The sequence below is a fragment of the Aegilops tauschii genome, chromosome 4, assembly GCF_002575655.3.
Source record: "Aegilops tauschii subsp. strangulata cultivar AL8/78 chromosome 4, Aet v6.0, whole genome shotgun sequence".
Taxonomy (NCBI): Eukaryota; Viridiplantae; Streptophyta; class Magnoliopsida; order Poales; family Poaceae; genus Aegilops; species Aegilops tauschii.
The window spans coordinates 422089763-422103863 of record NC_053038.3 but is presented as its reverse complement, the minus strand read 5'-3'; positions in this window follow the sequence as shown (position 1 = coordinate 422103863).

The following is a 14101-nucleotide window of genomic DNA, read 5'->3' as shown; positions in this document are numbered from 1 at the left end:
TTGCTCTTAAGATCTTTTTGAAGTCCCTAGCACAATACAAATATTTTCCTTGGCACTTGGGGGCTAATGCCTATTGCTCTTTTCAAAGATGAATTTATATGATGACTCGGGTATAATGATATGACCCGTTTTACCAAAGTTATGTATTGAAGTGTGGATCTATCAATGCTGACAAGTCCCGGCTTAACCTGATGATCTCAGCCGGCCCTTGGGTGCTACGGATGAGAAGTTCATTTGTACTACTTAAAGTCCCGGCTTAATTCCATGATTCAAGCCGGCCCTCGGGGGCTACTAGTGATGATATTCAGTTTCTTTGTGGCAATTGGAAAGTCTACAACATATTCAATCTTATCATATCCAATAGACTTGGGGGCAGATAGACATATAATTATGAAGAGAATAGTGATTGGATTACCTCATAGCGTTCCTTCATCAAATTGACTAAGCCGGCTTTGAAGTCACGACTAGTGTACAGACGGTTCAAATAACCAGAGTGGATGTCTTGGGCACTTAACTGGGCGTAGCTTTCTAAGTCTACCTTCCACTTGCCTTTATCTTTAGTAGAAATTTCTTCCTTGGAGCTGTGCTTGGATAAGACAGTGGGGTGACCCAACATTGTGAAACCAAACCCGGTGACAACAACGTTGTTAGTTTTTTCCTCAACAGGTTTAACTGGGCTTGGCGGCTCAGAAATGACCGGCTCAACGTCCATATGGTCTATGGAGACTTCATGGTATTCTGGTGGCGGATTATCAATGGTGGCCTCAACAATTGGGTTAGAAGATTCTGGCTATTGTTTTTCCGGTTCAGACGGATTGGAGTCGTCAACCGGTTTATTCAGTTTAGCCTTTTTGCTGGGTTTGGCCTGACCACTGAGAATAAGACACACACAGATGTCAGTATATTAAACAGACATGAAGTATGAATGATTGAATATACCCTTACCGAGGCACAGTCTTGAAAGCTGGGATCTGAGTTCCGGTTGAGTCGCCAGAAGAAGAATGAGATGTTCCCTGATAATTTGAATCAGACGTGTTAAGTGGTTGACGAACAAGACCCGCCTTGGGATAATCTAAGTCAGAAATTTTCAAGACCTCCTGTTGACGCTTGCGAGGTACGGGGGTGGTCAGTAAGCCGGAGGACAAAACTCCACTGCCACTATTCCGGGTTGTACGGCGAGCTTCATGTTGCTGCTTCAAAAGAAAGTTGGGATCCAAGTGAGCTAAAGCACGAGAAAAGCTTAATTTCTGGCTCGCTTGTCGGGTTTTCTGTGTTGACAGGGGTACTGCATCATCTCCACGGCTGGCGTCTGCTTCATCCTGATAATAGTCATTGTCAATAATATGTACAAAAAATGAGCCAAGGGAATCAAGTTCTACCTCCGACTCATCATCATCATCTTTTTCATCCAAATTAAATAATTTAGCAGCATTGGACTTCTTCTTAGCAGGCCTTTTGGTGGCTTTGCTCTTTGTCCAGGTTTTCTTTGTTTTTTCTGGTAATTTCTTGGACCAGAAAGGTGAGTCGGCCTGTAAACAATGGATGAGCAAGCAACAAAACTAGAAATATGAATCAAGTACAAGCTGGGTTTAACAGAGTCTTGGTCATGTTATTGATGTCTTCCTCAGTTATTTCGATGTTATTGATGTCTCATTCAACAGAGTCTTGGTCATTCAACAGAGTCTTGGTCATGTTATTGACTGCAATCTTCCAATCTCTCATTCAACAGAGTCTTGGTCATGTTATTGATGTCTTCCTCAGTTATTTCGATGTTACAGTGGCGCTGAGGGTCTGTTAGCTCGCCAGTGTACTCACACATTAAACCGGGCCGGATGGTCAACGACAAGACTCTCCAAGCGACCCAGCAGCAAACTAAATCAATTCCGGTTAAGCCGTTCGCCATTAGAGCCTGGATCTTTGCGAAAACCTCCACATATTTCTTCTGTTCCGCTGTGCTGATACGGTCCGGAAGATGATGTCTGCTACTAAGCCGGCTGGCGCGGTAACCCGGCAAGGGGTTCTCTCCCTCTGGTGAGGTGTCTTGGTAATAAAACCAAGTATGGTTCCAGTCCTTGGGTGGCTGGGCGGATTTCCAGCTGGGAAAATGGCTTCTTTCCGGCGTTGTATGGATATGGCGTCTAGTTTAAGGCTAGGTCCATCTGTGAGTAGAATAACTCTCTGAATAGTTCTACAGTAGGCTCCTGTTGAAGGTACACCTCGCAGAACACTTGGAAATTGCAGATGTTTGAGACAGAGTTTGGACCGATATCTTGCGGATGAAGCTTAAAGATGTGCAGTACATCTCGAAAGAATCTTGAGCCAGGAGGACTGAAGCTCCGGACCATATGGTCCATAAACACCACAACTTCATTGTTTTTGGGCTCAGGTCGAGGTTCGCTTGCTGGAGCCCTCCAATGGATGACCTCTTTTTTGGCTAAAACGCCAGTTTGAATGTACACATTCAAGTCTTCCTATGTAACCCGGGAGATGACCCAGTTGCAAGCCGTGACAGTTTTGACCATCTTGAAAGAGCAAGGTCCCGAATGAAGGAAACATTACCGACTTGAGAACATGCTGTTAAACTGGGTCATTGATTCAAAGATAAAATGCAATGGACAAGTGACAAATTAAGCCGGGGATAAGCTTTGAAGCATTGGCGGCTTAAAAGGGGACTAATGGTACCTACCGGATTAAGGATTTTGCTGTTGAGCCAGACAGAGTATAACAGTCAAGATATACGTTGTGGATTAAATTTCGTGAACAAGTATGGTTAAACCAGAGATATATTGCCGGGTCAGGCAAAGTTTTAAAGCGTATGGTGGCGGTTTAACAAGATTTTTGTGTTTTATGATGAATCACAGTTTGCGGTATAAGCCGCCATGGCAGTTATGGTACTTCAGATTTGGCTAAGTGTTGGACAAACAGATTTTGCAAGATGAAGCAATAATTTTGGATCTACCACGGTTCTGAAAAGGCAGTAAAATCCTAATAAGGTGGTGATAGTGGAAAGCGTGGATGTTTGAATGGGAACTTCTATGGGGAGATGTTCTTCTAATGATAAAAATGAATGTTAAAACTGCTTCCGCGCAAGGTTTGTGGTTTATCCAGATTAAAAACAGCAAAAGTTGAAGGGAACGGCGAAGAACAGCAAGAGCGCCGACGAACAAGCGCGAACCCTAATGCAAATCTGAACTGGAGGAAGAGTAGCACTTACAGTTGCATATGGACTGCGGTGGTTCACCGGAGCTTTCTGGTCCGATCAGGATGATGCAATAGCTTGTGTTGTTGCAGTGGTCGGAGGTCGCGGCGGTGAAGGTCGAGCGCTGGAGCGGCCGCGTGAAGGAGGAAGACGAAGGAGGAGACGAAGGGGAAAATGATAAAGACCTCTTTCCCCTATTTATAAGGGGGTGGCTGCAAGGCATGCGCGGGAATCGAGGAGGCCAAAATCATCATATGGCTATATGGGTGTCGCGGTTTTCGGAGGTTCAATAAGATAAGTATCAATTAAGGATGTTCTGGGCCACGTCCGAAGTTAATGCAAAATGACGTCATGGTGACTTAAGAAACTTCTGTGAGCTGACGTCAGGGCGGTTTATTGCAAGGTTTATCAAACAAGGCGGTGCGAAATTTTGACAAGTCAGGTATTGAAGATTGATGTGAACAAGTTCAAATCAACCTGGGGCCTAATGTTGGGGATATAACTACTAGGTATGAACCGCCCAGGAGGGGCTGGTTTATACCACAGGCGGTACCAATGAAGACGGTGGATCATACGAGCCTGCTGACGGCCCAAGACCCAGAAGTGACTTAAGGCCAAGGTGGATAAAGCACCATGTATGTATGACTTGTATTGTAAGGCATATGTAATTAGTCTCCGAGACGAACACATGTATGAGTCGTCTGGGACTCCGTGGGCCGCCGGGTGTCAACCTGTGTATATAAAGGGAGGACCCGGCGGCGGCTTAAGGGCAAGAGAGAAGAGATCGAGAACTAGGTCAAGCCTATTCACTCCCTGGTAATCGAAACACAAGCAATACCACCACAAACTGGACTAGGCCTTTACGTTCACCGCAAGGGGCCGAACCAGTATAAACTCCCTGTGTCCTTTGTGCTGTTTAACCCCTTTAAGCTAACCTAGTTGTGATGACTCCACGACTAAGTCCTTATGCTAGGACATCTACCGTGACAATTCCACGACAGTCACGGAGGTGGACGACAACAATTTTGAGCCAAAAGAGCCTGCGGAAGTGCGCGCGTGCTATGGCAATCAAATAGGCTGCATCCTACGGGCTTGCGCCACCATCAATGATGTGAAACTATGGAAGATACCAGATATGAGGCAGTCCCTCCTAACGAAGCTGCACCAGGTGTTCTTGTTCCCGGGCCGGGATGAAAGCAAATATAAAAACCCAGATAAAGACCCGGGAATGAAGAAGATAAACAAACGCGCCATGGGCAAGTTTGCAGCGCGTTGTCCACCTGGAAAGTAAGGGTGAAACATCGGATCATCGACAAAAAGGAACCTTACTGCGAGATTTTAAAGGATAATCCGACAATTACGGAAGAGCAGTGTGAAATATTCAAGGCGGTTTGCGTTGCCGAAGCTACCAAAGAAAAGTCAGAATACATGAAGGGGCTTCAAGAGAGGAACATGGGATGAGACCACCTCAGAAGCCATGGTTACATGAGGAAGAGGTCCACCGGCCAAGGAGGACGCAGAACGCGAAAGTCTGGGCATCCCAGACCCCTTGGCGGAGTTCACCGTCCGGCAGGAGCGTGACATCCTCAAGGCCCGGTACCACTGGGACCCAGTCAAGAAGGTTTTCGAGACGGACGCGGTCACGACGGAGTTCATGAGACTCCTGGTAATCTTTCATTTACCCCCTAATTTTAGCTTCTGATCAATTTGACTGCACGTTTAGTCATATTTGTAAACGATCCTTGTTCCTTTTGCAGAGAGAGCAGCACAGGATCACGGCCGAAAGCGAATCGCCGTCGGAGGCGTTAGCGAGGCCCAAGTGGGACAGCCTATTCAACCGGGCCTTGAACATATTGAAAGGACTCCCGGTGGACACTCGGCCGTCGTATGGACGTGTGCACGGCGTTGGAGATGGTGCCACGTGGAAGAAGTACTACCGTGAGACCATGGAGGAGACAAAGGAAAGACGATGGTTAACTAAAGAAAACATCGACAAGAAGGTTGCGATTGCGGTTGATAAGAAATCAACAGAGATAGTCAAAGCAGCGATAGCTGCCGCAAATGAGGAAATGGCAGCTTCGTATGGTGTGTTGCTTTCGGCTATCGTCAATTGGAGCAGGCAAAATCCCAATAAAGATGTAGGGCACTTTCCCCCTGCCAACTTCTTTGGTTGTAGCTCGACTAGCATTGCACCAGCACCTGCTCCCACACCTGCACCAGCACCTACTCCCGCACCGGCTCCCGCACCTGCTGCTGCACCGGCTACCGCACCAGCACATGCACCGGCTCCCGCACCTGCTCATAGCAGCCCGTCCTCCGTCTCGGACGTGCTCAGCGATGCTTCGTCTTTGGCTGAGCTCGACGCCCTCAAGGTACCTGTCACACCGGCCCTCTTCAAGAAATGTATAATATCCCGTTTCCGTTGCCTTTTAGATGTCTCACATCGCAGACATGTCTTTGCAGGCCGACGTAACCCCGTGCACCATATTGTAGACCATCAGCGGCAAGAAGGTGGATGTGGGGAAGGCGGCGGTAGTGAAGCCGAAGTAAAAATTGTTCCACAGCCGGCCGATCCACCCTGACGTCTTCAAGGTTTCCGTCACCAGAGTCAAACTGGGCCACAAGAATTTGGCTCCTCCGGTACTAGGGGGAGATGACGACGAGACCCCGCGGTGGCTTGGCGATTGCAAGAGGTGGGTCCTGTTATGGCCAAAGAGTCTGCTTCGTCTGCAGGCGGCTGGGAGCACACCCACGACAACGCAGCCTCAGCCTGGTATGCACATCAACACCCCACCTACCCAATTAGCGTTGGCTGTCGTGCTAGGTGATAGCGGACAGGGTGAGGAAGAGGCTCCATTAGCCGTTGATGACGTCGCTGCCGTTGAAGAAGCAATGCATGATATTGATGCCATCGATGAGTATGACGATGACACTCTACAGTATTTCAATACTAGAGCCTATGACAATGGAGGATTGATGGCTCAGTAGTATGAGTACTCAGGATTTGAGCGTCATGAGTCGGTGCCTGAAATGCCAGAGGCTGGACGTATTATAGTTGACCTTCTAGTAGCAAAGAATCATAGGAAGAGAACGAGGAAATGCAACAAAGCTACTTCTATGATCCAGCCGCCTCCGCAGCCTCGGTTCAAGACCCTAGATCCGGCGATGCCCATATTCTGCAATGGGCAAAGAACCTAGGAGATATCCCAGATCGACCCCGAGCTGAGTTCTATCACATCAAGTGTGAACTTGCCCAAATCATCATGAAGGAGGTCCTAAAAATAACAGGGATGTTCTACGAAGAAGGGCAAATGTCGCGGGAAGACGTCCGAACATGCTTAGCCGCTCAGCGTCTCGACCTGAAGCCTTTCGCTTTGCTCGAGGACTATCAACCTGACTTGGATGGATGGCACGACATGTTGGAGTGATTGATGATATATGACAACGTGTCCATTTAGTCCATACTTTCTTTATTACCAAACTTTGAGTTATGCACGATGAAACTTTATTTGTGATGTAATTAAGCCGTCCACCTCAACTAGCGAAGATCACTCTAGTTAGGGCGTTTTGGGTACGATGAACTTTGTTATTTATGCTTATGATATGTTTCTTCTATTTTTGCCAAGTCTGTCTCTTTATGTTGCTCAACTACGTATGTTGCATATCATCGACTCATGTGGCGATGCAGGCGCATAGATCATCGATGGCGAAGAAGTGCTACGCCAGGAGTATACGACGAGTGGCCGGAGTGTCAGGCCTAGGTGTACCGATTTCCGAGCGACAACCAGTAGTTAGTTTAGGTTCATGCTAGTGCGAAAGAGGTATGCGAATCGACACCTCAAGAAGTACTACATTATGTGTGGTGAGACATGTCATGTAACTTGTATAGCTATATAAAGATTATGATGTGACGACATGATTTGTGTTGGATGATATGATGAGACTATTATGTGTATGATATAATGAGCATATTGCATGTTTATGATATGATTAGAATACTGTATATAACCTTTACAAAAACATAGCAAATACGTATAAAGGAATATATGAGAAAATATAGTAGTAGCGCTCTTTGGCGCTGGACAGAAAAACACTACTACAAAAGCACTTAGCAGTAGCACTGGTATGGAAAGAGCTACTGCTAAGTAGCCATAGCAGTAGTGCGTGTTAAAACGCGGTACTGCTAAACGTTAGCTATAGTGCCGTATCAGTAGCGCGGTGCCCCGTGCTACTGATAGCCCTTAGACCCGTGCTACTGCTAGGCTTTTCCCTAGTAGTGTGGATTTACCCGTGTTAATCTTCAGACTTGTAATAATTCCGTGTCACCTTTCCGTGAACCAGAAATTCTTGCCTCTTGAATCTGTCTTGTGGCCGGGTCATATAATGTTGCCGGCTTGTGGCACTTCTACACTTTAACATTTCTCACTTCTTTATACTGTGACATCACTGCCCTGAAATTATGGGATTCGGGTGAGACATCGCAACGAATCTTTTAAGCATATCGATTAGGCACAAGAATCGAGGCACCCCTTTTGCCCAAAAGTTACTGTGCCTCTTCTTTTCTAGCACTTGCCGTTCCATCTTCTCGCCAAATTATAAATACATCCGAGGGGCGTCGGGTTTTACTTTTACCGCTTCCATCTCCTCTCTGCGCCTTTTCGTTATGCCCGAGCCATCTCGTTACCGGAGCAACGCCACGCTTTCTTCAAGTTCAACAGCTGCCTCGACCGCGACCTCAACGCCCTCCAGGTCGTTGCCAGAGCACTCGAGAATGCTCCATCCACTCTCCGCCGTACCCAGGTATGCCTAAACCTTTCTCATTAGATCCATAGATTTTCTTCCCCTTGCACAGTTCGTCGTAGTTCATTGGTGCTTTCCACCTCTCTTCGGTTAGTAGATCTAGATTCCTTTGAGCGATCCATAGAAGTGCTCTAGTTGCGGCCATAACACCATTTTGCATTTGGAGTCTCCGTATTGTTCTCAAACACTACTTATGGATTAGTTTATACTTGCAATTTGTGTTTTAGGTCTGTTAAAATTTTCCTTTTCAGGCTATTTTGTAGGTCTTTAGTTGTAACTACTTCTTTGGAATCCTCTTTATAGCTAGCACTTAGGAGAAAACCAGAAAAACTCCACACAGCTAGTGCCGGCTTTTGATTTGCCGGCTCATCATTACTTTTCAATAGCTTGCATAATCTTGAATCATAGCTTGAATAGGCATAGCTGCTCTTTATTTTTCCGGCTCATAATTTTGACTAGCCTGATCATAGCAGGACATACGTGTTAGCTTATCCATAATCATAGCAGCCTCATTACTATTGACAGCTCGTAACTTGAATAACCCGGCGACTTGCCGGCCATGAAAATAATGTGTCGGCTCATAATTATTACCTTTACTTCACAGTTCTAACTTTAGGCAAACCGTTATGGCTAAGACTGATAAGGCCTGCAACTGGGTTAAATCCCACTTCTCCACTCTTATGTTGGATGACCTCGTGGAGCAAGGCCTATTGCTGGCTCAAGCAATGATTAGTTGGCGGGCGCCTGAGGAAGAGCGTTCGCCCCAGCCTAACGAAGGAAAGTGGTTGTCTTCGTGGACAATCTTCAGAGGGGTTTCTGTCCACCCGGGTCAAGATTCTTCTGGGACGTGCTTAACTTCTTTGACCTCCGGCCCCAAGATCCTGGGCCAAACTCAGTCACCAATCTTTGCTAGTTTCAAGTTTTCTGCGAAGTCTATCTCCAAACAGAGCCAACCGTCCCCCTCTTCCAGGAGTTCTTCTACAACAACCACCAGACAGAGTTCAAGGACAGTCCTAGCATAGAGCTTGGTGGAATTTCTGTTCGAAGGCGTAAGAACAGTCCCTTTCCTGAAGGCACGCTGGCGAGTTATCCCGAGGGCTGGAATAGGAGTTGGTTCTATTGCAAAAACACTCCTCTTGAAGGCGAAAACACCCTGTCGGGCTATAGGTCAGACCGGCTCGACGCCACTATTGCTTTTTTGGGTTGGCCATCCGATGAGGAGCGACAACAAGTTGCAACTATTTACTCAAAGCTGAGAGCCTTGACAGTCAACAGCCTCACGGGGATTGATTTGACTATGTGCTGGATAAGCTGGCGCATCTAGCCCCTTAGCGTAAAGGGCAATTTAATGTGCAATTATACTGGTGAGCTAGCAGATGCACAATGCTTCAGTCAAGTCAACTGAAATCAAGAAAGCCACGAAGAATCTGCTAGGAGAGCCCTAGAAAAAATGTAATAAGACTGGGTTGGCTCCCTTCTACATAAAAAATCATGTGCCTCCAGTAAGTATTCTTGCATTTTCTTACTCATTATGTTCTTTACTTGTTCATCTCAGTCTTAATTTCTGGCTTATCACATATGCAGGCAGATAATCAGTTTTGGAGAATGAAGAAACATCGAAATTCTGCCCTACACCAGTTAAAGAAGAAAATGAGCCCATCAATGCTGATGAGCAGGACGCCGAAAATGAGTCGGAGGTAGAGCTTGACTCACTTGGTCATCTTTATAACCAACTTGCTGACGCCCCTTCTTCTCAGGATAACGCCAAAATCAGTCGAGCCAGCAATGTCGAGGTAATTTCAATCTCATCCAGCTCGAAAACTTTAATCCCAAAGAGAATGAGACAAGCCGCCAGAAAGGTGCCGTTTCACATCCAAACGCCCACTTAGACCCTTTTTTTTAAGAAGTCGCAGCAAGTTGGTACATCAAAGCACAAGCTCCGAAGCGACACTGGCGAGCTGTCCGCTGGCTTATATGATGAGCCAGTCGCCCGTAGACAACGAAATGAGGTGCCTCATAGCCCAACTCCATATCTTCCATGAGCTAGACTTATTAGGCACCCACATAATAATTCTGACTCGAATTATAAGGAGACGTCACCCTCGTTTGGAGAATCAACTGCCTCCTAGCTCCCACCATTGGTCATTAAGCTTGGGGAAGCATTTGGTAATTTATATTTTGACATAACACTTATTTCTTGAACTTGAATATACACATATGATTGCAGTCCAAATGCCATCAAGAAGAGAAAGGTGGGTGAGTCGTCTTCTGATGTAGAAATCCTCTAGTCTCAAGATCCACCATTGGTGACTCCAGAGGCTCAAACTGAAACTGTAGTTGAAGACAAGCCTAATCTAAGGGTTGAGCAGCAAAATGAGTAGGCTGGTGCTGATGAGCTGTTGAGAATGGAGCTACTCCAAATGGACGAACAAAGCAACACGGATGACCCGCGCATAACATGGACCCGTCAAGTCCCGCTCGAGCCTCCAGTCCTATGAAGGAAGTCGAAAATGTCATTCCGTCGCACATAGTGGTTGATGAAGAGGTCAACATTATTGGAGAGGCTTATAAGGCTCCAGAGGCGTCAAATTCTTTGACAAATTCATGGCCAACGATGAGTCGGAAACAATGCCAAAAGGGAAAGCTAAAATGGAGCTTCCCAATTTTCAGAAGATGAGCGTCAATGACCTACATGACCAATATTTAACCCTGCTGTTTGAGAGCCAGGACACTGAATGATCATAATAAACAAACTGAAGCGGAAATATGAGGTACGAAATACTCCTGTGTCATATATACTCATAGCCCCCAAGGGTCGGGTCGTCATGGTAATGACGAGCCGGTTCTTCCGAAAGTACTTAAATCAATACTTGGTAGAAAAAGCGACCTGTAGCCCCCAAGGATCGGGTCATTATGAAAATAACAAGCTAGTTCTTCAAGATATTCACTAGTCAAATGTTGTCGAAGAACGACCTATAGCCCCCAGGTGTCAGCTCATCTCCATGAGATAGCCGGGTCTTTCATAATTATAAGTTCTTGAAAAAATTACTTGCATTATCCCCCAAGTGTCATGGGGTCTGCTTGCAGCTTCATGAGACTTGTCTTTGTTAATAAAAATCTATACTATAGGCCCCAAGTGCCAAGTCATGCAACCTCGCCAGAAAAAAGCTGACGGCTTGCAAAAAGAGTTGAAAACTGAATGCAAACTACGTAAGAGGGTAGAAGCACCGTCTGTATATGTGCAAGAGTCTGTTGCTATGGCCAAAGAAAACCTGCAAGCCGCGAAAGCTGCCCATGAAGAAGAAAAGCTACGCGTGTTAAGCGCGCTGAGGAAGCAGAAGGCCAGCTTGAGCCGGTGACAGAACAACTGAACACTCTCAAATGTCACATAACCAACATGACGGTCGCCGTCTTTGGTAAGTAATATAATCATAGTCAATTCGGTTAACTGTTTTAGCCGGCTTATTGATATAGTCCTTTGTGTTGGGAGAAGGAACAATATTGGCGTCTAGCTTCCAATGGTAAAATTAAAGGCCATTTACACTTATCTGGAGCAGCTATATACAGGTGGCGTGTATGCAATAATGGTGGCAAACAAGAACGCTGCGCCGCCCCAACGGATTAAGGAGATGCTTAATGAGTTGTCAACAGTTCCTCATCGGTTCTAAGATTTGGCAAAGTTGGCGGCTCGTTCTCGGACTTGCATGGTGCTCGCTCGAGCCAAAGCTTTCCTTCTAGATATGGATCCGTCTGAGATGGTTGGCGAGTTTCCACAGTTTAAACTAGATGGGACAAACTTCTCTCTAGAGTACTTTGCGCGCTGTGTGAAGGAAACCCGGGTGGCGGCGACCCAACTGGTAGAAGAGCTGGACTTAGCCAAATATCAAGACGCCTATTCAGAGGATAACAAGCGCATCAACCCACCTGAGTTCAAACCTTTGACTCTCGCGTGGCTCCTCGATATAAGAAAACTTTTGCCCCTGACGCCGACACATCTTCTATAATCACTGATCATTCAAACTTCCTAGCTTTGTCCACCGTTCAGTGGCAACAAGGGACCTCCAGACCGGAGAAGATGAGCCGCCGCAAGATGACCTGACGGGACTGATGTGGAAAGCCAACTCAAAGATGTCCCGGAGAGCTCTGAGGCCATCTTGATTGAGTAGTTATCTTTGTGAAAAACTGTGATATCCAGACCTCGCTTGGCTTGTAATAGGCTAGGAAAAAACTTGTGCGTCTGTGGTGCCATCATGCCCTTGACACTCCTTGGTATATGTTTTGCAGAAAAATTGAGCCGGTGGGGTGTTTCATAACCCGCCGATTTTCATTAAGCGTTTTGGCTGTCATTGTTCTGCTTGCAGTAATAAGCAGTCGTCTTAATGATAGCTCGGGTCATATGTCCCAGAGACTCTATGATCAAAATAACCCTATCATATTTACTAGGCGACTCTTGGTTGATATGAGCTAAATCTTAATCAAAATAACACAGTGGGTTGTCGACCCGCCAACTCGTGCTTGATATAAGAACTTGATTAAGGAGCAGAATATCCTATAAAACAAAATTCAAAAACACAGATAATAGTAAGTGTTAAGCTGGCTTTTGAGGCACGACAGAAAAGACTGGCTTTCGAAGCTCGTGTCTTGCTTCAATGAAGCTGGCATGATAACCCATGGTTTATCCTAGCTTTCTGTAAGCCGGCTCTCACGCGACACAAGCCGGTGTTTTAACCTTGACAAGTTCAGGGTCATAATAGATAGACCGTCAAGACGCCAGGTCACCTTGGCGGAGTAGCATCAAGCAGACAGGCAGGTTTAACAAAGATATATAATGGCATATGCCGGATCAAGAGGGATATTAATAACTAGACTCGATGAGTTGGAAGCCCCCAAGTGACCGATCAGAAAATAAAGACTCATGCACAAGATGTGAAACGAAGCAACAAAGGCCCCAAGTTTCGGGGATGCCAGCTTTATTATAATGATCACAGTGATATATACAAAGTTATTTTACAAGATGTGGAGCTAGTGGCTCTTAAGTATAATAAGGCCAAAGATGAGCAATATTCCCTTTATCTTTGAAGGAAAAAAGAATTGGCATGGTATACGCTATGCGATGATATTGGATCTTGAAACTGGAATCGATTGAAATTGGAATTTCACGAAAAAAATTATCCTATGCATCTAGTTCATCGTGATCGGAATTATATATATAATTTTTGGCCTCGTGAAGGAGAAAGTATTGCTCTAGCTTGGAGGAGGCTTAAGTCAATGTTATATTCATGACCCAATCATGAGCTCTCGAGAGAAATTATCATTTAGAATTTTTATGCTCGGCTTTCTCGTGATGATCAATCCATGCTCGATACTTCTTGTACTAGTTCTTTTATGAAGAAGCCTATTGAATTCAGGTGGGATCTTTTAGAAAGAATTAAACGCAACTCTAAAGATTGGGAACTCGCAAGTTTAGCACTAAATATGGACTTGACTCTGAGATAGTAGCCTCTTTTTGTGAATCATTTGCTACTCATGTTGATCTCCCTAAGGAGAAGTGGTTTAAATATCATGTAACACCCTGGTTTTTGGCCCTTTCTTTTTATCTTTGATTTATAGGTTTTTGCTCTATTTTTCTTTCGGAGAGGATCTATGGACTTGAAACCTGGGAGATCATCATCATTTCTTCTCCCAAGTGCCTCATCATTCTTAAATCTCTCCCATGATCATGTCAATTCCATTATAGCTCAACCTCAAAATTCTTTTCTAAGGAATATTCTAGTTTATATTAAAGGAATAGTCATGTTTACCCTAGGTTGTCACTAGTAGAAAAAGGGTCATCTGTCCCGGTTGGTAAGGGCCTTCTGTCGCGGTTTTTGAACCGGGACTAAAGGGTCGTTACTAATGCCCTAGCCCTTTAGTCTCGGTTCTTACACGAACCGGGACAGATGGGCCTCCACGTGGCAGGTGCGGCGATCCTAGGTAGCAGGGCCTTTGGTCCCGGTTGGTGGCACTAACCGGGACCAATAGGCATCCACGCGTCAGCATTTCAGGGACTGGGGTTTTTGTTTTTTTGAAAGGGGGGATGTTTTGGGGGGTTAATTTAGGTGT